Source organism: Nuphar pumila, chromosome 8, assembly GCF_984573655.1.
Source record: "Nuphar pumila chromosome 8, dmNupPumi1.hap1.1, whole genome shotgun sequence".
NCBI classification, from domain to species: domain Eukaryota; kingdom Viridiplantae; phylum Streptophyta; class Magnoliopsida; order Nymphaeales; family Nymphaeaceae; genus Nuphar; species Nuphar pumila.
Window position 1 is genome coordinate 99741087 of NC_143256.1, and position 24734 is coordinate 99765820.

Here is a 24734-nt window from a genome sequence, read left to right on the forward strand (position 1 = left end):
TGGTTTCTATAAAAAAATATAATTCTAAAAACCGATCCTTAGTATTTGGACTACGCTGAACACATGAGGTTTAATTGAATAAAAAAAACTTGCACCTAAGATTTTCATATAATGGTGCCATAATCAAATATTGACCCCATGTGTATATATTCACACACAAAATGGTTTACTTATAAATCAGATTAGATACTCGTTTTTCGAACAAAAAAAGAAAAGAAAAACTGTGATTTAGAATTTTAGAGAGAGAAACAAATCGTTGGAGAGAGAGTGAGAGACAGAAGGAACGCTCACGTGAGTTTCTCTAGGGTAAATCAAAAGAGAGAAGGGACGACATTCAATTAGTAGGATACTCAATTATATCAACTTTTGTCATATTTGGGGTTAGAAGCAAAACCAATTACGCTCAGAAGTTAGAAGTAGAACGTGGTCTCCTTTCAACGCTAATATTCAAGGTACGCTGATGATGTTCATCATGGTTTCTGACGATTCCCATGATTCCTAGTCCCCATAACCCTCCCTTTTGAAGTTGGGTGTTGGATTTTTCGTCCGATAGTTTGTTGGGTTTCATTGGTTGCAAGTTTTATTCAATGTTCACCATTTGGTTTCAAGAATTATAATAATTTGTTTGTTTCAATTATTTTATCAAGAGTGTGGAGGAGCTAAATGATGAAATAAATGAGAAGATTTAATGGTGGAAGAAGCCTCTGACGACTAGAAACAAACTTGGGGTGTTTTTTTTTGTTCAATTTCTTAACTAGGGTATGTGGGTTTTAACTATTTGGAATTGGGTTTTGTGGGGGATGCTGTGAAGTTGATATTTTGGAAGTTGTTGGGGAAGGTTTGAATTGCTTTGTTGTCATATGCTATGAATTTCTGGTTTTATGGTGGGGGTGGAGGGTTTGAGTTTTTGAATGAGTGGTAGTGACAGGATCAAGCATACGAAGTGAGTTTCTGAGAGTAGTTTGATAGACTGAATGTTGATATCAGGGAGGGCAATGGGCATGAATTCTGCGATAGACGAGATCAATCTTCTGCGGCAAGCGCAGAGACATCCCTTGGTTGTTCGGGAAATCGGGGAAGAAATCGATTTGGAGATAGGTCCTGGGGACGATGATCCTTCATTTGCGCAGACCCCAATTGTGGGCATCCCTCAAGAGCCTACTGGTGATGAGCAGGATGATCATAAGCATTTGCTAATGACTTCAGCACCAAGTGAAGACCAGGATTTGGCGAAGCTGCAGCAGACCAAGAGGAAGAAGAAGGTGGTGAAGAAATGGAGGGAGGAATGGGCTGATACATATAAATGGGCTTATGTGGATGTCTATAAGGGAACAACACGGATATTCTGCTCTGTGTAGGGAGTATGGGCGGAAGCACAGGAGGAACCCTTATGGAAATGAGGCCAGTAGGAATATGCAGATCAGCGCTCTCGAAGAGCACAACAACAGTTTACTTCACAAGGAGGCGCTTCGCCTCCAACTTGCCTCTAAGGATAAGAATCTTCCGGCTGTAGAGAGACCACTTTATGTAAAAGGTGCCTGTCTAATTCTTTTTGAACTCTGAAATCAGTTGGTTAAGTTATTTGGATAATATTAGTGGGTGTCAGCAGTTTTTTTTTTAATAATTTTGTATCTGATCTGTATTGCTAGCTAGAATGTGGCTTTCCTGTCAAAATGAAACTGGTTTTTATGCCTTGATTTCTTAGTAATATGGATGTTTTTGGGTGTTTCAGATGTCAACTCTGCCACTGAAATTATTTAACTAGCTTAGTTATTGTTCACAAGAAATATTTTCTGCTTTTTGTTCCTTGCGATGAAAACTGAGCATTTTGACAGCTTATGCATTTCCATTTTCCTTTTGGGCTTCTAACTTTCAATATAAGGTTATTTGTGAGGAACTATGTCACATGGGTGCGGGTGCGGGTGCGACACGGGTGCGGCGCAATTTCAAAAATTTTGGACACGGGGACTCGGCTATATATATTAAATATATATATATATATATATATATATATATATATATATAAGACTCGGTCAAAGTTGTGCCCATTAGGGGACAGGTGATGAGTTGTGAAGGCATTCTGTACACTTTCTTCATACAAGAATAATTCACTTTTGGGCACTTTCTTCATACACTGTAATAATTCACTTTCTTCATACAGGAAAAAACCACAAAAACTTGAGTTGTGCCCATTCTGTACTTAAAACTTGAAAGTGTACAGGTTTTTTAGTTGTGATGGTTTTTTTTCCTTACAGCTGTAGCCCAGAAAATTTAAAAAAAAAAATTCAAAAAAAAAAAATTCAAAAAAAAAAAATTCCAAAAAATGGACTAAAATGACCCTGGGTGCGTTGACCACACCCAGGGTCGGGTTGACCGAGTCCGAGCCGCACCCGTGTCCGCACCCGTGTCGGTGCGTGTCAACGCGGGTGCGGCGACCTTGGAGCCGAGTCCGTGTGACATAGGTGAGGAACTGTGTCTAAATTTCTTGATATAACTGGAATTCCATTGTTTCATGGTAAATGCAATATGCAACCTTTTGTTGAAAAAAGATATGCTTGGAGATTAGCATCTCTACTTACAATACCATGGCATCTGACATGATGGTAGTACTAACCCATTCCATTACCACAGTCATGTTGACTTAGAATCAGATCCACTAGTTGAGGATATGCCTACTCCACTTATAACTGGTTTTTCTTTACGGCTGACGAAGATTTCCTATTTTGTTTCCTTTCATCATAACTAATGTACTCCGAGGCTTTTATAACTCTCCCTACTCAGCCATGAATTTACAATTGTTTGAGTCTAAAATATCTAAAAAAGACAAACTCTTTTCCAACTTTGGAACATAGCTAACATATTAACATCAATAATTATGTTCTAATGCATCTTAATTTTAGTCATTTCAATTTCAATGTTCTTATGATAAATGTTAACTTCCACAAAGATGAAAATGTTGGCTTGCAAATTATGACCATTTTAAAACCCATAAACATGCGCACGCGCACATACACACACACACTATTCATTTGGAAATTATAATTTTCTTGATATCGGTTCCTATTATGTGGAATCTTTTGGGTGTGTTTGAGACTATGTCACGTAGTTACAAGGGGTTATGTGGGGTACAACATATAAATTTCTAAAAAGTGGGAGGGGGTGGGTGTGTGGCTGTCATATATATATGTATGTATTATTTTTTTAAGAATTAGTTGTACGTGCGGGCGCACCCCCCCCTCCCCCGCACCCCCACGCGCGCATGCACACGCACCACACACATTGAAAAATTCACAATATTATCGGCTATTTCAAGGTAGCCGATAATATCGGGAATATATCACGATATTTTTAATATATCGCAAAATGATATATCTCACAATAGTATCGTGATAAATATCGCTACAAAAAACTGCGTCTGTTTTCAGATTTTGCTTTTTAAAAAACCCCAAATTTATTAAAGATAAAAATTTGGAAAAATCATTATAATTAAAAAAATGACCTTGGCCTCAAAATTTGGTTTGATTTGGTTAAAAAACCAAATCAAATCGATGAATTTTGCACATTTCATGATATTTTTGTTACTTGTTAGCTATGTATTTAGTTGTTACTTGTTATGTTGTGTTATGTAGTTACTAATTTATTGTTTGTTAATTGTTAGCTGCTAACTTAGTTGCTCATTTATCAATTTATATTGCCTATTTTAAGGTCTTTATCTTAGTTTTCTTTCATTTTTCTATTTTTTGTAATTGTACTTATTTTTTAGATTTTTTATTTATTTTTTATAGATTTCTGAGATATTCCCGAGAATTATCAACTTTTGAAAATCTCTCCGAGAAATACCCTCGCTGAGAAATTACCTTTAATGATACATATGACTATGATACATATATATATATATATATATATATATATATATATATATATATATATATATATGTATGAAAAACGTTATGTGAATGAATGAAAATAACCGTGATGAATAGATGAAATGATCGATGTAATGGGTAATGGATATGGTTTAAATCATGTTAAACCTAAAACTGGCCTGACCTGTAACCATGAAGTACTAGTACCAGTGTTGATAGGGGTACAATGCTCTTCTAGAAGTGCCCATGTTACAGATTTGAGAGCCTCGAATTTTAGATTCATGGATCTCACCCTAATGATCTTTGGTCTGAACCTTCACCCACCACAACCAAACCCACGCACACGATGCGGATTTGAGATTTTCCGTTTGTTGGAAGATTGGATTTGGCATGGGCCCCACTGAAAAGATAACATCAGTTCTGTCTTAGTGTCTTGAATCTGGACTGGATCCTTAAGATCCGGATCCAATCACTTGTATGTCTATTTTCCATACATCACCTATAAGGTGGACATGTTGTTATTTTTATTATTGTTCAAGGGTAACTTTGTACCCTAATAAGTCTTGTAAGCTCTATTTATATTCAATGAGAATGGATGCCCAACGTGAAGGGTTCCCTCTCTATTTCGTGTAGCCTCTTATCCTCACTTTCACTCTTCCCTCTTCTACAGATAAAATATTGGAGATCTGAAAATCTAACACCCACACTAGATCTATCCTTGGTCTGCATGTTCATGGATCTCTGAGTGAGATTTGTGACATTCATACACACCCTTAGTTGCTGTGGAGTTTTCGATGAAAAAATAGTAAAGGCTTTGTTGCATTGATGGGAATTACGTATCTCATACAATTCTCACAATTGCTATTTGTGCCAGCTTATGAAATATGAAGCCTTCTTTGTGGCCATTGGGTCCTGCGCCATGTGGACATGTTAAATAAGGTAGCGTGTCTAGGGGGCACGACATAACACGACACAATGATACACCATGACACGTGTTGGACATTGTGTGTTCATTTCTTTTAATATTTTAATATTTTGATATTTTATTATTGTATGATACTTAGTATTTTCTTAATAATTTTATTGTATATACACTTGAAAAAATAAATATTATTTAAGAAAAATACATTTTTCTTAAAACTATTAAATGCTACATTTTGTAAATTAAATATTCTAAAAATTGTGTTCCTTGTGTCAATTATGCATTCAAGTCTCGTGCCAATATTGTAACTGTGTCCATATTTGTATCCGTACAACAGCTTGGGACATGAGAAGTTGCACCTGTTTAGTACAAATACTTGATGGCATCAAAACAATTATGCTATCTATAGAAAGTATATTTTTCTGTATGGTGGCATGGTTTGCCTTAGAAAGTCAAATATCTTTGGTTGATTCGAGTTACACAGGTTAGGCTATATTGGGAATTTAGAGACTATATTTTCTTATTAGTTTGATCTGTAACAGCTACTTTATTTTGAACTTTGTTTTAACGTGACTTTCTCTCATTCTGATGTTTCTTTATGTTCCAATGTATTTAATTGACATTTGAGTGGAATCATACAGCTATCATGTCTAAAACTGCTGGGTCAATTGTTGAAGCTGTTCTAAGAAGGGATCCTTATGAAGTTGAGTTTATACAATCAGTGCAAGAAGTGGTTCATTCTTTAGAACCAGTCCTGGACAAGAGTTCTCAGTGAGTTATCTGCATAAGCCAATTGCATGTGTTTTGGTTTCTGGCAATTGCCCTGCAAGTTGTCTACTTGGAAGATAATTGATATATTTGATGACTTGTGGAAATGTGATCTTTAATCTCATAAATTGCACTGTTCTTCCAGGTTTGTCCATGTTCTGGAACCAGAGCAAGCTATTGTATTTCGAGTCCCATGGGTTGATGACAAGGGAGAGACACATGTAAACCGAGGGTTTCGTGTGCAATTCATCCAAGTATTGGGTCCATGTAGGGGTGGCCTCAGATACCATCCAACTATGAACTTAAGTATTGCGAAGTTTCTTGCATTTGAGCAGGTAGTTCTTAATGGTTGCTTCTTGTATGACCTTAATTTTTGCATTGTGGCTTGTCAAGTTCCTTATGTGTTGTTGCAAGACCTCTTTCCCCCTTTTCCTTTTAGTTCTGCATCTCCATTTATCTTTTCACATTTGCATGATCAGTTCTGTTTTAAAAGAATTTCCATTTTTTAACACATTAGCACTAGTTCCTGCCATAAATAGACTCTAAAGTCTAATTTGTTTTACTTTTTTGACCTGCTGAGGGGATCTTGAATGTGGCTAAGGTGTGTTAACAAAAGTTTTGATCGCATCATGCTCCCAATTACATTTTTAATGCAAATGTAGATCATGTACAATTTGACACTAATAATTAAGACGACTTGATTCATGAGAGTGTTACAGTAGTTCCATTTCTGATATGGCTTTTCTTGAAGATCCTTTCAGCTACAAACTATTAAAGCAATTGAGAAGGATGCACAAAGAGTGGAGTCTCCAAATAAGTGAAGAAGATTTCATTAGCTAGCAAAATAAATAGTTACAACACTATATGGGAGTCAACCTCCCTCACCTAAAGGCTAAGTACAAGAATATGTTAGAATTAGGTTTTCTGAGTTCCCTGCAGAGATAAAAGAAAACAACAGCGTATGGGGCTGAAAATACACGATTCCCAATATGGGAAATCGTGCCTCTTGCTTTTCTTTTATATTAACCTGTGATAAGTTACATACCGGAAATACCCCCATTTACATATGATACAAAGAATACTAAGGAGGGGCATTTAGATCAAGAAGAAAAATAATAATAAACAATACATCCCAGCATGGTGTCTAACACGTAGATCCAGATCCGGCCTCATGCCAGTAGCCTCCCTCAAGTTGAGCATGATTATCAACCATGGACAACTTGCTTCTTAAGTACCAAAATTTCTTCGTCTTGAGCCCTTTGGTAAATAAATCAACTACTTGCTCTTCAGTCTGTACGTATATTGTCTCTATTTCTTGATCCTCCACTTTGAAGTGTTGATCAATTTCAATATGTTTTGTCTTTTCATGCTGGATAGGATTTACCGAAATATTGATAGCTCCTTGATTGTCACATAACAATAGTGATTTGGGAACAACTTCTCTCTAATCATACATGTGTCTGATCCAAGTTACTTCTGCAGTAACAACGGCTATGAAATGATATTCTGCTTTCGTACTTGACCTTGCTACAACCTTCTGCTTTCTACTAGTCTATGAGACAAGATTCCTTCAAACAAAAACACAATATTCAGAAACAAATCTTATTTCATCAAGATCATCAGCCCAATCAACATCTGAATATGCCATGACCATCATCATATCTTCATATCTCATTCTTTTTTTGTAAAACAAACCATCTCCTGCAGTCCCCTTTAAATATATCAGGATTCTCTTCACAGCCTCCATGTGTGACAACCTATGTTGATGTATAAATTGCGACACCTGATTGACAACAAACACAATGTCTTAACGAGTGAATGAAAGATTTTGTAACATTCCAGCCACACTTCTGAACTCTGTGGAGTCATGATATAGTTCCCCTTCACTAGCACCCAATCTTTGATGGATAGGAATAAGTGTTGCTACCGGTTTGCATTCCTTCATCCATGTTTTATTAAGGAGATCCATCATGCATTTATGCTGGGTAAGGATGAGTGAATCATCCTTTCGATCTACATCTATACCAAGAAAAGATCTCAACAGCGCAAGATCCTTTATCTTAAACTATTTATTTAGGAAAACTTTCACCTTTTCAATGTGTTCATCATGGTTGCCAGTAACAATTATATCAACATAGATGAGAAGTAAAGTAATGAAATTGTCATCTTTATAAATGAAGAGTGAATGGTCTAGAGTGTTAAATATGTATATGTAAATAGATATATTTCATGTACTGTATTGTACCACTGTACTGTATTGTACCACTGTACTGTATTGTACCACTTGTACAACATGCTGTACTGTATTGTACCACTGTACTGTATTGTACCACTTGTACAACATATAAATATCAATGGAAAGGGGAGAAGATCCTATTGCCGCCCAACATTTTTTTTTCTCTCTTCCCTCTGACCTCTCTCTCTATCTCTTGCTACGATAGTAAGGTGACTCCCACATCTGATTTCTCACATGGTATCAGAGCCAAGGGCGTGGTAATCACGATCATCTGGAAGGCCCCTAAGGACCTTGACGTGCGTTTTTGGGCGTTCTCAAGGAAAGTGTTTTTTCCATCTTTTCTCTGTTGTTTCTCCGTTGAATCACTATATTTCGACGTCGTTTCTTCATTTCCTCATATCGTGCATCTTTTCCTTCTTACATATTCTGTTATCTCCAATTTTATCAACCTTAATTTCTGTTTTCCCCAAATTTGGGAACCCTCATTTCTCAAAAGTGCCTCTTTTCTCAAACTTCTTGTGATTTCTTATCTATTTCTTGCAATATAGTTGATAAATCGTACATTCTGCACGATTAACTGAAAAATCGTGATTTCCAAAACTCAAAAATTTCTGTTCGTACGGTTCTGTCCGTACAACCTACGAATTTCTGTCGTGCTGTTTGATTCATCCTTGATCTTCTTCCTTATGGATTCTAAAATCAGCCCCAGATTTCTTTCTCAACTTGTTTCTCACAAATTAACTCATGATAACTACTTACTTTGGAAATGCCAAATTTTGTCGTTTATCCGAAGTCATGGTCTTTCCGGGCATCTGGATGGGGGATCACCCGCCCCACCTATGACTATTACGCAAGAGGTAACTGGTAATGATGGGAAGGTGAGTTGCATTGCTATTCCAAATCCTGCGTATGATGTTTGGTTTCAGAAGGACCAATCTGTGGTTGCCTATTTGACTGCCACGTTATCTGATCGTATATTACAAACTATCTCTGACCATTTTACTACTGCAGAACTATGGAGACATCTTGCTCACTCTTATTCACAGGTTTCTGAATCACGTGCACTTCAACTGAAATGGCAGTTTCAATCTATGCGAAAGGGAACTAAGACCATTACTGAATTTCTAGGGGATATCAAAATTATCATTGATCAGTTGGCCGCTATTGGATATCCTGTTTCTGACAGAGATGTTGTTCAGCAGGTATTGGGAAGCCTTGGGCCCCAATATCGTATGTTTTGCACTGCATTACAGGTTGCCTCTACACTTCCATGCTTTGAGGATTTACAGGCCAAACTCCTACAGTATGAAGTTAGTTTGACTCAAGATCATCTTATTGATGATCCTCATCCTGTCATGTTTACATCTGGGTCTACCTCATTTCGTCCACCTGCTGCTCATATGGGCCGTGGAGGACTCCTTCCTACTCCTACTGCTCCACCTGCCACTAGAGGTACCCGTGTCCCTACTTGCTTCCATTGCAACAAGCGTGGCCATGTGAAAGCAGATTGTTGGCACAACTCACAGAATCGCAACAAGGCAGGGAGGCCAGGACCAAGAGCTGGACAGATGAATGTTAGACAGTTTCAGGGGCAGCCGCAGGGAAATTTTCGAGCACATCAGGGTACTGATCAGGGACAGAGTGCAGGGTTGCCACATGATGTGCAACAAATTCTGATGACTGCATTTAACAACATGAATTTGCGTCAGAATGATGATGGAGTTTGGTATATTGATTCTGGAGCAGCCGCACATGTTACTTCTGATGCAGGTAAACTTTCCAACATGGTTCCTTATATTGGCACTGGCACTATTGTCACGGGAGATGGTTCCCACCACCCTATTTCTCATACTGGAAATGCATCTCTCTCTTTGTCACAATCTACACTACCATTGAAAAATGTCTTACTCACTCCTGCCATTGAGAAAAACATTTTATCTGTTTCTAAATTGGTTGATGAAACAAATTCATCCATGGAATTTACTCCGTCTTCTGTTTGTCTTAAGGACCTTCGAACCAAGAAGATGCTCGCTAAGGGTGAACGACGCGGAAACATGTACGTCTTCGAAGCAGCCCCCGGGACTTTGAAGACGTCATCTACCGTGACTCCATCTTTTCCTGCTTATTTGAGTCAGTCTTCTTCTGTTATGCAATGTAATAAGCCAGTTTCTTGGCATCGTCGGTTAGGTCATTGTAGTCAAGGGTTCCTTGACAAATTGTCTTCTCAGGGTTTTATTCCCAAAGTCAAATTAGATCATAAGTGTCCTAGTTGTAATGTCTGCAAGAGTCATGTACTTCCCTTTCAAAGTATCAATAAAAGAGCTTCCAAGCCATTTGAAATTATTCACTCTGATGTTTGGGGCCCAGCTCCTGTTTCATCTCTATCTGGCTCTCGTTATTATGTGTTATTTCTTGACTCTTTCACTCGTTACACTTGGATTTACTTTATGAAATCTAAATCTGAAGTGTTCAAACTTTTCAAACAATTCCATGCTCTTGTTCAGAACCTTTTCAATTCAAATATCACTTATTTCCAGTGTGATGGTGGTGGAGAATACATATCTCATGATTTTAGTGAATATTTAAAGGACCATGGCATCACACGTAACTCCTCTTGTCCTTACACTCCACAACAGAATGAAGTAGCAGAACGTAAGCATCGACATATTGTTGAAACCGCGTTAAGTATGATGCACAATATTGATATTTCTTTCTCTCTTTGGACTGAGGCCTTTCACACTGCAGTGCATATCATTAACAGGTTGCCTATGGAATTATTAGGAGATCAGTCTCCTTATTATTTGCTTCACGGTTCTCACCCTTCTTATGATGATTTGCATGCTTTCGGATGCATTTGTTATGCCCATGTGGATCATTCTTTACGTAACAAGTTTCAGGACAGAGCAGTTCAGTGCAGATTTCTGGGATATGCCGATGGGTATAAAGGATATAGATGTTATGATCCTATTTTGGGTAAGATTAAGGTGTCTAGAAATGTTGTTTTTGATGATGACCATTTCAGTACTTGTGATACTTCTCAGGTATATGAGCAAACTACTTATGATCCATGGCTTTGTGATACTTTGCTATATGACTCTATCAGAGATCCTGTTGTTGATGAACCAATTCAGTTTGAAGCAGACAACTCCATCATCCAGGATGCACCTTCACGGTTTTCAGGTTTGGTTTATGCCCGTCGAGGAGCCCCTCCAACTCCATCTCACGAGGCTCCCCCTCTTCGACGATCCACACGTGAAAGGCATCCTATCCATCGTTGGGTTAGTTACAACAATTTTTCTCTTGACTTTCAGTTGTTTCTATCCAATGTGGCCAAAGAGAAAGAGCCGTTTACTTTCCATCACGCAGCCCATTCTCGAGCTTGGGTTGAAGCTATGAACGAAGAAATGACAGCACTTCATGAATGTCATACATGGGATATTGTTCCTCGACCTGTTGATAGAAATGTTGTTGGTTCCAAATGGGTTTACAAGATCAAGCGTAAACCAGATGGTAGCATTGAAAGATATAAAGCTCTCCTTGTTGCACGCGGATTCACACAACAATATGGGCAAGATTATGAGGAAACTTTTAGCCCTGTTGTCAAAATTGACACCATTCGTGTGATCCTCACTTTGGCACTTCAGCATGGTTGGTCTCTTAGCCAGTTGGATGTCAAGAATGCGTTCCTACATGGGGACTTGAAGGAAGAGGTGTATATGGAGCAACCTCCTGGATATAGTGAACATGATGCGGCTACATGGGTTTGTAAATTGAGAAGGTCTCTTTATGGTTTAAAACAGACATCTCGGTCTTGGTTTGAGAGTTTCTCCATGGAAATTCAGCAGCATGGCTTTTCTAAGAGTATACTTGATCATTCTTTATTTATGTATAAGAATGATCATGTTACTACTTGGGTTCTTATATATGTTGATGACATCATTATCACTGGGAGTGATGATGCACATATTGCCTTGGTCAAGTCTTTACTCATGGCCAAATTTAAGATGAAGGACTTAGGCCCATTGCGATACTTCTTGGGAGTTGAAGTCGATAGGCAAGATGATCGACTCACTCTAAGTCAACACAAGTATACTCTTGACATTCTTCACACCACTGGTATGATTAATTGTAAACCTCTCAGCACCCCATCTGTCTTAAATCATAAGTTTAGTGCAAAAGAAGGCCAATTATATCATAATTCCACTTTATATCGCCGCATTGTTGGTATGTTGCAATATCTTACATTTACAAGACCTGACATTGCTTATGCTGTAAATCAAGCATCTCAGTTTATGCATGCTCCCACTGATTGTCATATGGAATGTATTAAGCGTATTCTCAGATATCTGAAAGGGACTATTGGAGATGGATTGCTCTATCACAAAGATGAAAGCTTCATTACAGGACACCGTTTACTTACATATTGTGATGCAGATTGGGGTGGGGACCCTGATGAGCGTAGGTCGGTTTCAGGATATTGTGTTTTCATTGGCCCAAATATTGTCACTTGGAGTAGTAAGAAACAAAAGGCCATTGCTAAATCCAGCACTGAGGCAGAGTACAGGGCAATGGCAGCAGGGACAGCTGATGTCACTTGGGTACGGCATCTTCTTCAAGAGTTGAATGAACCCATCTCTTCCTCTCTGCTTTTATGTGATAATCAAAGTGCCATTAATATTTCTTTTAACCTTATTCATCATTGTCGCACGAAGCACATTGAGATTGATCAGCATTTTGTTAGACAAAAGATTGAAACAGAAGAAATTGAGGCTTCGTATGTCAGATCAGAAGACCAAGTGGCAGACATCTTCACCAAAGGATTGGTTAGTCATCAATTTTGGTTACTTAAGGGCAAGTTGAGCATGATTGAAGATCATCCTCAACTTGAGGGAGGCTGTTAAATATGTATATGTAAATAGATATATTTCATGTACTGTATTGTACCACTGTACTGTATTGTACCACTTGTACAGCATGTTGTACTGTATTGTACCACTGTACTGTATTGTACCACTTGTACAACATATAAATATCAATGGAAAGGGGAGAAGATCCTATTGCCGCCCAACATTTTTTTTTCTCTCTTCCCTCTTACCTCTCTCTCTATCTCTTGCTACGATAGTAAGGTGACTCCCACATCTGATTTCTCACATAGAGGGGAACAAATAAAACCATATCCTTGAATTGCAATAGAAAAACTTTCAAACCAAGATCTTGAAGGTTGCTTTAACCCATAAATGACTCTCTTTAATTTACAAATATAAGCCTTTGGGTCATCCTCACTATACCCTAGTGGTTGCTCCATATAAACTTCTTCCTTAAGATTCCCATGCAAAAATGCATTCTTCACATCCAATTGACTTAATTTTCATCAGTGATCGTCCTTTACGGATAAAATGAGAATGGTATCTATTTTAACAACATGACTAAAAGTTTCTTCATAATCATGTCCATACTCCTGTGTGAACCCTTTTGCTACCAACCTGGCTTTGTATCTCTCAATGGTACCATCAGGTCTGCATTTTATTTTATACACCAATTTCGAGCCAACTACATTTTTATCAGGCGGTCTTTTCACTATCTCACAAGTTTGACACTCATGTAAAGCCTCCATCTCTTTATTCATGGTTCCTATCCACCTATTTGACTGCACTGCATGTTGAAATGTTTTGGGTTCCTGCTGCCTCAATCTGAGGGAGCAAATATTGAAAATCCATGCTGAAATTTTCATAATTTACCCATCTTTCAATCGGATGTCTCACCCTGTTTGACCTTCTCAATGGCTCGAGTTGACTCCCTTGATCTGACCGTGGCTGTTGGTCACTTGAAATTTGCTATTGTTGACTCTGATTGCGTCTTGTGTAGACACACCCTTCTTTAAATTCGCCTGAAGTGATTGGTACATTGTCAGAATCAGATTCTATGTTAAACTTAGGTGACACGTTATCTAATTCACTGTCATGGACTTTATCAGAGTTGGAATTTGGCTGCTGTAGTTCGTTATCCATAGCTGAAAATAAGCCATCATTCAACCAAGGCTGATATACTTAAATATTATTCTTGTCCTGCAAAACATGATTGTTGCACTTATCATTAGAAAAATTGCACTCGTCAAATATAACATTTCGGGAGATTTTGATCTTTCTTGTCTTAGGGTTGTAGCATCGATAACTTTTGTAGTCATCAATATATCCAACAAAATAGCAGATATAAGCCTTATCCAGAAATTTGTTTCTCATTTGACTGTTAACATGAATATAACATACACAACCAAACACTCTTAACTCATTATAATTTGGAATTTTGGATGCTTCTCGAATAACATAAAATAAGAAGAGTTATTCTATAGAAGTTTCATGGACAATCGATTTATGGTGTGGACACTTGTATGAAACGCCTCGGTCCATAGTTTTATTGGAATCTTACTTGCATGTACCATGGACATCACACTCCACAATATGGTGGTGCTTCTTTTCAGCAATGCCATTTTGCTGAGGTGTCTGCGGGCGTGAAACTCTTCGATTAATCCCATTATTTTGTAAAAATTTAATAAATTCATTTGATGAGTATTCACCACCACCATCACACTAAAAATTTAGAATGTTCGAGGAGAATTGAGTATGAACATAGTCCCAAAATTGTTTAAATGCACAAAAAACTACAAATTTATGTTTCAAGAAGAATATTCAAGAGTAACGAGAATAATTATCAATGAATGAAACATAATATTTACTACTAGAAAATGAAACAAGTGGAGATGGTCCCCATGCATCAGAGTGAATAATTTCAAATGGTCTCAAAGCCCTTTTATTATATGAATTGAATGAAAGTACATGACTTTTGCAAACTTGACAACTAGGACATAGACTATCACTAGATTCTTGATCCAAGACAGATTTAGGTAACATTTTATTTGAAACCAATCTCTCAATGAAAACTCTACCACAATGACCTAACTTACTATGCCAAACACTTGACTGACCAGACCAGTGTTGTGAGAGGCGTACGCCTCGGTACCTGAAGCGTACGCCTCAGAGGCGAGGCGCACCCTCAAGGTACTGAGGCGTTGCTGTGATGCGCCCCTCATCAACCTCCGACTAGTTGTGACCACCGACCACCGTAGTTGCTGTGCTGCAGCTGCTGCTCAGTCTTCTCCGACCACCGGACGACCGGCATATCCCTCGCTTCTGTACCAGCTGAGGCGCGTGGTCCTTCTCTTACTGCCTCCCCTCCCACCGCTTCACTTCCATACCAGTTGTGAGAGGCGTACGCCTCATTACCTGAGGCGTACGCCTCAGAGGCGAAGCGCAGGCTCAACGTCTCGCTTCGCCTCATCACATTTAACAACCTTGGACCAGACTCTGAAATACTGAAGACACATGCAAAGGACTCAGGCTTCGAACGACTATCCAATTTAGCTCGGACATTCAAGGAATCTTTTTTGAAGACGTACATGTTGCCGCATCTTTCTCCTTCAACGAACGTCTTCCTCGTTTGAAGACCCTTAACATACACAACCAACGTTCTTTGTCAGGACCATTCTGTCCTTTGTTCTGCCCTTGATCACTAGACAGAGGTTTACCCCACGCTTCAGGATTATATCTCGGATCATCCTTACACCAACATTTTGCTTTTACATGACCTTTCTTTTTGTAGATATAGCACGTAGGGATATTGATGTTGGAAATACCTTTTCCTGCAAAAGGGGGTCTATCGGGAGTGTTATGACTAGTCGACTATTAGTTATTTTCAAGTGTTTTATCCTTAAAGTTATTTATTTATTCTTAGAAGATGGTTCTTTAAAAATTTACAAATAATGAGGGACCTTCTTGTAATTTGTTTATTAGGCTAAACCTCTATTTAAATAAGAGGTTTTAGCCCTAATGTGTATTACGACTTTTCCCTCTTAGCTGCTCTCTCTCTCTCTCTCACGGTTCCTGTGCAGTATTGGGTTTCTCCACATGGTATCAAAGCAGAAGGTCGTCGGAGGGTGAACCCGAGTTCGACCTGCGCCAAAAAAAGAAAAGAAAAAGGTGTGTGCTCTACCTTCTGTATTTTGGTTGGCATAGATCTGATAACAGATCTATTGTCTGACAAGAGTCAAGACCAGAGTTACTGGAAGCGCCTAAGCAAAAGGGGAAGCGCGCTTTGGAAGCGCGAAACGTCGCGCTTTCGAAACGCGTGGGGAAGCGTCCCCCTTTTATGGGAAGCGCGTTTCCCTTTTATGGGAAGCGCGCTTCCCCCACGCTTCCCCATTTTTTTATTTTTGTCGCTTCCCCCTCGCTTCCGGTTCGCTTCCTAGGTCGCTTCCGAGACGGTTCGTAATTTCTTCTAAGTGGTCCCACCCTTCCCCGCTTCCTAAATTTTTGAAAGTGCCTCGCTTCCCGCTTCCCGTATCGCTTCCCGCTTCCGCTTCCTTGACTGGTAACTCTGGTCAAGACATAGATCTGTAATCAAATCCATAGAGCTCAGCAATATCGCTGTCATTTGGATTGTATATCGTCAACTGTGATGCGCAAAAGCTGTGATTTTATCAACTGAACCTGGATTCAGTCGTGAATCTGAAGAAAATCCTATACTGTTAATCCTGGATCTGGATGAGAAAAGAAATTTTTGTTATTCTGTTGGAACCTTTCGATCGATCTGGGGTTGCCGTGAATGGAGTATCGCATGTTTCATTTTTTTTTCGTGAATCCTGTACCGTGAGCAGTCTTCATCGGAACTGTGTTGTCGTAAATGGAGTATCGCATGTTTCAATGCTTTATCTGTCGTGAATTCTGTACCGTGAGCAATCTTCATCGGAATTGTGCTTCTAACAGAGTTGTGATTAAATACATAGAATTTTTTGGTCATGGTCAGAGATGACGTGGAGATTTTCTGTTGGTTGCTCCTATAGAGGTGGTTGGAATGGTTCAGATCTGATGTAGTGTTTCTTCTAAATATCGTGGGGTGTCGTAGCTTATGCAGTGTGTCAAACTTACTGTGGGTTCATAACATATTCAGATTCAATCTGATAAGTTTTTTTAAATTTTTTTTGGTCGTACATTGCAGCAGTGTTATCATTTCCTGCATAAGCTTTCTTCATTATGGCTGAAGCTCCGAAGGTTGATTCTAAGACTGAATCTATTGAGGAATATAAGGCTTTTGTGAATCCTTTTTCGTATGGGTCTTTGATAAAATTAAATGAAACTTACTATGCCAGGTGGTCTAGAACCTTTATGATGTCGGTATCTGGACATCGTAGAAAGCATATTTTGCTGAAAATTGAATCGAGTGATAAAGTGGGAAAATATGTTACTTGGGATGAAGATAATGACATTGTTATGTCATGGATCATGAACAGTGTTGAACCTCATATTGCAGACGGTCTAATCTATTATAATACAGCTAAACATATGTGGGATAATCTTCGAGATACTTACTCTCAGGAAACAAATGTGAGCCGTATTCTGCAAGTGGAGCAAGAAATATATAATTTGCAGCAGGGAGATCGCAATCCCCCATTGGTATATGTGCGTAGAGCTCCACCTCCTCCTGAGCCCTCTCCTTCTTCTTCTCCTGAGGTAAGTGTTCTTGATAACAGTGATCCTCATGTTGATGATAACAGGCCAATAGCTCTACGTAAGGTGACGCGACAATGTACCTTATATCCTATATCTCATTTTGTGTCCAATGCCAGAATTTAAAGTCAGATGAAAGCTTTTACTTCTGCCTTATCTGTTGAAACTATTCATTTGAACTATCAACAGGCAGAGCTTGATAGTAGATGGAAGCAGGCAATGCAAGAGGAAATGGATGCCTTATTGTCTCAACAGACGTGGGACCTGGTTAATCCCCAGTGGATGCAGACATTGTTGGATGTAAATGGGTATATACCATTAAGTATCACTCAGAGGGTTCTATTGAAAGATAAAAGGCCAGATTAGTAGCAAAAGGTTATACTCAGACATATGGTGTTGATTTCTTCGAAACTTTCTCTCTTGTCGCACGAATGAGTACCATCCGTCTAGTTCTCTCTGTAGCTGTTCACCATGGATGGTGTCTGTGTCAACTAGATGTGAAAAATGCATTTCTATATGGGGATCTGTCAGAAATAGTATACATGCAGCAACCTCCTGGGTTCGAGGTTGAGGGGGAGTGTCAGAAGGTGTGCAGGTTAAAGAAGGCGATATATGGTCTGAAACAAAGTCCTCGTGCATGGTTTCAAAAGTTGTTTGACGTGATGTCAAAGTTTGGCTTTAAGCGGTCAGCGTCATATCACACATTATTTATCAAGAAAACTAACTCAGGTCTAGTTGTTATGGTAGTATATGTGGATGATATCATCCTTATAGGAGATGATATGAACGATATTGTAGCTACAAAGGCTCATCTTCAAAAGCATTTTGTTACAAAAGATCTTGGTCTTCTTAGATATTTTCTAGGTATAAAAGTTGCCAGAAGCAGTGAAGGCTTGGTTCTGTCTCAACATAAGTATGTTCTTGATTTATTAAAAGAGACAGAAATGTTGGGAGCCAAACCAACAAATATTCTCATGGATCACAAAGTTCAGTTGTTGGAAGAAGGGTCAAAACCTGTGGATAGCAAAAGTTATCGCTCATTAGTAGGGAAGCTACTATATGTGAATGTGACTAGACCAGATATTGCTTTAGCAGTAAGCAAGATTAGCCAATTTATGGAAAATCCGAATGAAGTACACTAGAATGCTGCAATGATGATTTTCAGGTACTTAAAATCTTTTCCTGGAAAAGGGTTATTATTCAAGAAAGGGGGAACCCTGGAGATAGTTGCCTACTCTGATGCTGATTATGCTGGATCTGTTATGGATAGAAAATCTATGACTGGATTCTGTGTGTTTATGGGAGGTAATTTAATTTCATGGAGAAGTAAGAAACAAACTGTGGTTGCTAGGTCGAGTGCCGAATCAGAATATAGAGCTATGACCCAAACAACAACTGAATTGATATGGGTTCGAAATGTATTAAATGATCTTCAAGTGAAGGTCTCATCTCCTATGGTGATGATGTGTGATAACAAGGCAGTTACGTATATAGCAAATAATCATGTGTTTCATGAGAGGACAAAACATATTGAAGTTGACTGTCACTATGTAAGAGATATGGTTCAAGCTGGACATATCTCTACCAAGTATCTGAACTCGGAGGATCAAGTTGCAGATATGTTTACAAAGCCTCTTGCTAGGCCCAGTTTCTCAAAATATTGCAGCATGCTAAGTATGATCGATATCTATGCTCCAGCTTGAGGGGGAGTGTTAAGACTAGTCGACTATTAGTTATTTTCAAGTGTTTTATCCAGTGTTGTGAAAAGCGTTGAGGCGTAGCGAGGCGCTCCACCAAACTTTGAGGCGAGGCGTAAGCCTCAAGGCGTAAGGCGTAAGCCTCAATTTAAAAAAAAATCATAAGTTTTACATTAAAATATAATATATAAGAGTTTATTCTTATTATTTTGACTATGTTGAACACATCCATGGAATCATATTGGCCAACAGGACCTTCGCCGTATGAGCTTCAACTAAGGGGTTTGGAACCAACAAAGGATAGCAAACATGGACTCGATTAACTTATATCTGGTTGGACCTTGGATCCATTATAAACCAGACCCGCTTAACTGGATAGTCTAATAAGGGGAGCAGATCGGGTCATGCTGAATGGACAACCCCTAAGCAATGTGTGTCTGCCCCTAAGCTCGCAGTGGTAGTGAATGGAGAGCCACTCATTTTATACTTACGAGCAGAAATGGGTACGATATGCATTAATACCAAAGGACGGTGGATGGATGGGATTGCCTTTCTCACTTTCCATCCGCAATCAAAGACAGGTCTGGGTGAATATATTAGTACTCGCCAAACTGTACATACACACTCAATTTGGGAAGCAGATCAGGTCATGCCGACATCGTGGCCATTCGATTTGCATTTTAAAAAGCTCAAAAGTCAACAAAACCACGTGGCATTCATCCAAAATGCAAACAGACAGTCCGCATAAGCAAAAACGCTCATGTTCAGTGCCCCCCTTTCCTGTGGACCGCAAACTAGCCGATCTCCACTCCCGACTCTTCCTCTTCATGAGGGTCTCTCTCTCGTTCACTCCTCTATGTTTACCCCCCACACTCCCTCTCAGATCCCCCTCTCTCTCCCTCTCTCTGCTCTGCCGACTCCACTACCACCACCAAGAGCGTCGTCGCCACCGCCCACTGCGCAGGTGAGTCCCCTCCTCCCCTTCTTCTTCTTCTTCTTCTTCTACTTTTCTTTTTTTTGCCGCTGGTGACAACTGCAGCTACCCTGTTGCTGCTGCCACAAGCCAGGCGGAAGGGATTGCTGCTGCAGCTACCCTGTTGCTTCTTCTACTTTTCTTTTTTTTGCCGCTGGCGACAACTGCAGCTACCCTGTTGTTGCTGCCACAAGCCAGGCGGAAGGGATTGTTGTTGCAGCTACCCTGTTGCTTCTTCTACTTTTCTTTTTTTTGCCGCTGGCGACAACTGCAGCTACCCTGTTGCTGCTGCCACAAGCCAGGTGGAAGGGATTGTTGCTGCAGCTACCCTATTGCTTCTTCTACTTTTCTTTTTTTTTGCCGCTGACGACAATTGCAGCTACCCTGTTACTGCTTACGCGGACTGTTTGCCTCGCAGAGAGACGAGCAGAGAATGAGGGCCCTCAATATTAACCCTAATTTTCAGTCAAATGGGGGCTTTGACCCCCATTTGACCAAAAAATTGAGGCGTGTACGCCTCACTTTGAGGCGTACGCCTCAAAGCGTATGAGGCGTACGCCTCAAAGCGTATGAGGCGTACGCCTCAAAGCGTATGAGGCGTACGCCTTAGGGTATTTACGCTTTTATGCTGCGCCTCAAGGCACAAAGGCCCTCGCCTTGAGGCGAGGCGCGCTTTTTGCACCTTGAGGCGCGTTTTTAATAACACTGGTTTTATCCTTAAAGTTATTTATTTATTCTTAAAAGATGGTTCTTTAGAAATTTATAAATCATGAGGGACCTTCTTGTAATTTGTTTATTAGGCTAAACCTCTATTTAAACAAGAGGTTTTAGCCCTAATGTGTATTACGACTTTTCCCTCTAAGCTGCTCTCTCTCTCTCTCTCACACGGTTCCTGTGCAGTATTGGGTTTCTCCACAAGGAGTAGGAAGTATTCCACGTTTTCCCTGATAAAAACCTCTGCCTCTACCACGTCCTCCGCCACATCCACGATTACGAAATGTTTCCGTAACCAACACTTCATGTGAATCTGTTTCAGCTCTTTCTATGTCTGACATTCCCTTTAATGATGTCTCATAGCTAAGAAGTTTCACCTTTAGATCATCAAAGCTACAAACAGTCTCAATGTACTGAAGGGTAGTGGACAACACATGAAATTCGGGTCCCAAACCAACCAAGGCTTGCTGAATTTTGTCTTTCTCAGAAACTTTGTAGAGACATGGATGCTTCCTTTTTCAACATCTAGAATTCTCTTTTCAGGTAAATAACCTTGGCTTCTAAAATCTGAGAGCAAGTCTGCACCAATGTATTCCATAACACCATGGCGATGCACTTATCTGCTATTTTCACTAATACCTCCTGGGATAGAGTGAAAGTAATGTATGCAACTAAAGCCTGATCCTTCTTCGTTTAGATGGTGTAATCCGGATTGTGAATTGTTATGTTTACAGTAACAACCCTTTTGTCATCTTTAACTTCTTGCAAAAGAAACTCAGGTGGAGCAACTACTGATCCATCTAGGTGACCAGTAAAATCCTGACTCCTAATAAAATGAATGATTTGCCTTTTTCAGGTAAGTTAGAATTATCAAGTTTTTCAAAGATCAATTGACTAAGAAAATTGACAGAGATAGACCCTTGAGAAGAATTTGGATCCATGAGAGATAAATGAAAAGAAACAATGCCCAATGATAAACCACAGGTATGAAACGTTAAAACCACAAGCACAAACGATAAAACCACAGGTACAAATGATGATGAAAAAGACGATATCACATGACAAATCATGTGCAAGAAACGATAATAAGCAAAAATATCACACGATAAGCCACATTTTTTTTTCAAGACCAGATTAAACCAGAACTCAACGATTACCAGTAATCACCAAGAATACTTTTCAACAAACCAACATATTGATATCGATGTTGGGTTGTAATCACACTATAGTCATATATCAAATATAGTGTGATGCAAAAGAATCATATTCAATCAGAAAGAAATAGAATAGGAAGCAATAATACCAAACACATTTTTTTTATTCAAAGAAATATATATATATATATATATATATATATATATATATTTCACATATATATGTATATTTATATATATTTTAATTTTTGTCTTTTGTAATGCCCACTAGGGGCAACTTAGTCTTTTTGTACTCATGTAAATAGTCATGTCCACTAGGGACATTTTTGGATTTTTCTTTATTTTTTATCTTTCTTTTCTTTTTCATTTTGACCAAGGGCAAAAGAGTCCACCCTTTAGAGTCATTGGGACCCTCCTCAATGGTCATAAATATGACCATTGGGGAGCTCCCCTTGGTCCCCATAGTTGTATAAATCAAGGTTGCCAAACTAGGAAGCGGAAGCAGAAAACGATACGGGAAGTGGAAGCGAGAAGCGAAGCATTTTAAAATTTATAGGAAGCGGGAAGCGAAGTATCAATTTAAAAGCAAAATATTAAAAAAAATGAAGCAATATGGTAATTGAATAGGAATCAAACAAAAAACAAATAAAAACTAAAATAAAATTGATCATTCTTATATTTCATGATTTTTCACTAAAAGAGTTAAATTTTTGTTAAAATCTAACAGTGATGGTTACTAATTTAAAGAAAGTACATAGAAAGTGAGTGAAAACGTGAGAGAAAATACATGAAAAACATGAAAAGAAATGTGAGAAAAGAATATAGGAAGCATAGAAGAAGCGTGGGGGAATCGAGATTCCCATGAAGTTTCGGAAGCGAGGACGCCGAGGAGTATCGCACTTCCGAAGTGAGTTTCCGGGAAGCGATCTTCCCACCTACCTAAGAAGCTTCCAGTAACTCTGGTATAAATAGAGTTCTTTGCCCACCCCCCATTTCCTAATGCTTTCTTAAGCATTTCAATATATTATTCTTTATATTTTAGTTTTCTCTCTTCTCATATTGTGATTGTTTGGTGATTTGCCCTATGTGGCTTATTATTGTATTTTGCCCGTTAGTGGTATCTTGTTTGTGTGATTGTGCCTTCTTTGTAGTCAGTCACTTTGTGACTTTGTTTATATATATATATATATATATATATATATATATATATATATATATATATATAAAATCTTAGTAGAGCAAAGGTACCTTTTTATCAAACACTTGACTTAGTTGGAGCCTGTGAGTGAAACAAACTGACACTAGTGTGAGAGGCATGCCTGGAATGATCTCTACTGGTTGGGAGGTTGAGGAACAGAGTTATAGCTCACATTCATTTATTGTCAAGCAGGGGCCGACCGGCTAGGGTTACCAAAGAGGGAACAATGGATTGATGAGAAGTTCTGATCACTGCCTTTTCTCTTCTATGCTTCTTTTGATTGTGATTGAATTTTATGAGGTCATAATGCAATACAAGATTTTGCATCCTGTTGATTCAGCGCTGGCACCTTTGGGTGTAATTTTGTGATACCTCAGCAATTTCTTTCTGTCCATGTATTGTATGGAGGACCAAGAGTTGAATAATGTGGTTAAAGATTTAAATTTTTCTTTCCTTTTAGACAATGAAAAATGCTTTATCACCATATAAGCTTGGAGGTGCTGGTGGCGGAAGTGATTTTGATCCAAAGGGGAAAAGTGAAAACGAGGTACTGTTCATTATATTTAATTTTTTGCTAGAATTTTCATTTCTCTCTCAGATTTAAATAATTTTTAGTGGTCCGTTTCTCCTCTAGAGAGCATGAGTGGTTAACATTTATATATGAAATACAATCTGCTGTTGCAGATCATGCGCTTTTGTCAAAGTTTCATGGATGAGTTATATCATTATCTAGGCCCCAATCAGGTAATGTGCAGTTAAAGAGAGTAATAATAACTGACAGTTTCTGTGATTATGTGAGGATAACATGATTTTTCTAATATGCATGCTGCAAAGATTTATGTAGTGTGTACTTATGCATTTTACATGCTGTTGTACAGGATCTTCCTTCAGAAGACATGGGTGTTGGTCCACGAGAAATGGGCCATCTTTTTGGGCAATATAGACGCTTGGTTGGTCATTTCCAGGTATTATTGATATAAAACTATTGTATAGATAACTCTGTGGTCTGACTATGCAGGGATTTTGTTTATTGCTACAAATCAGATTTGTTGTACTCTGTAACTACAGTTAAAAAGTGTACACAAATCACTTTTGGTTGCTTATATATATTTTTAGTTGCATGAGTTTATACACTAATATTTTCCATTTATTCATCTTGGCCAGCACTCAGATTTTTTTCCCCTCCTGTCGCAACTTTCATGCAGGTACTGTAGTTCACTGTGTCTTTTTTGTGCAGGGAAGTTTTACAGGGCCAAGAAACTTCTGGTCAGGTTCAAGTCTTTGGACAGAAGCTACAGGTTATGGACTGGTATCATGCTTATATTTTTATTGAATATGTTATTCACTTTTTTGGGATAACTATCTAATATTCTTGTAACACTTTATCTTTTCATTCTTTCAAGCACAACATAGAGAACTTCTTGATTTTTCTGATGTTTCATCAATTTATATTATCTATGCAGGTGTACTGTGCGCAGCTTATACTTGCAGAGATGAATAAAGATCTCAAAGGATTAAGGTTCCTAAGTTATCTCGAACAATTGTTCTGGAGAAAGACTAATGGTCAATGTGTTGTTTTTCACTATATCTTGCGTCCCTATCCTTAAAGGCTTCACAGAGTGCAGTCCTATATTTCGGAGCACTAG

General features: G+C 38.7%; 1 pseudogene across 1 annotated transcript; it reads left to right on the top strand.

Annotated features, from left to right (window-relative positions):
- Nucleotides 1-278: 278 nt before the first annotated feature.
- On the top strand, nucleotides 279-24734 carry LOC149830048 (uncharacterized; annotated as a pseudogene). Its single transcript, XR_016433541.1, has 10 exons — nucleotides 279-452; nucleotides 648-1534; nucleotides 5430-5559; nucleotides 5702-5891; nucleotides 23549-23635; nucleotides 23773-23832; nucleotides 23967-24053; nucleotides 24326-24397; nucleotides 24552-24607; nucleotides 24698-24734. The product of XR_016433541.1 is annotated as an uncharacterized LOC149830048 (transcript).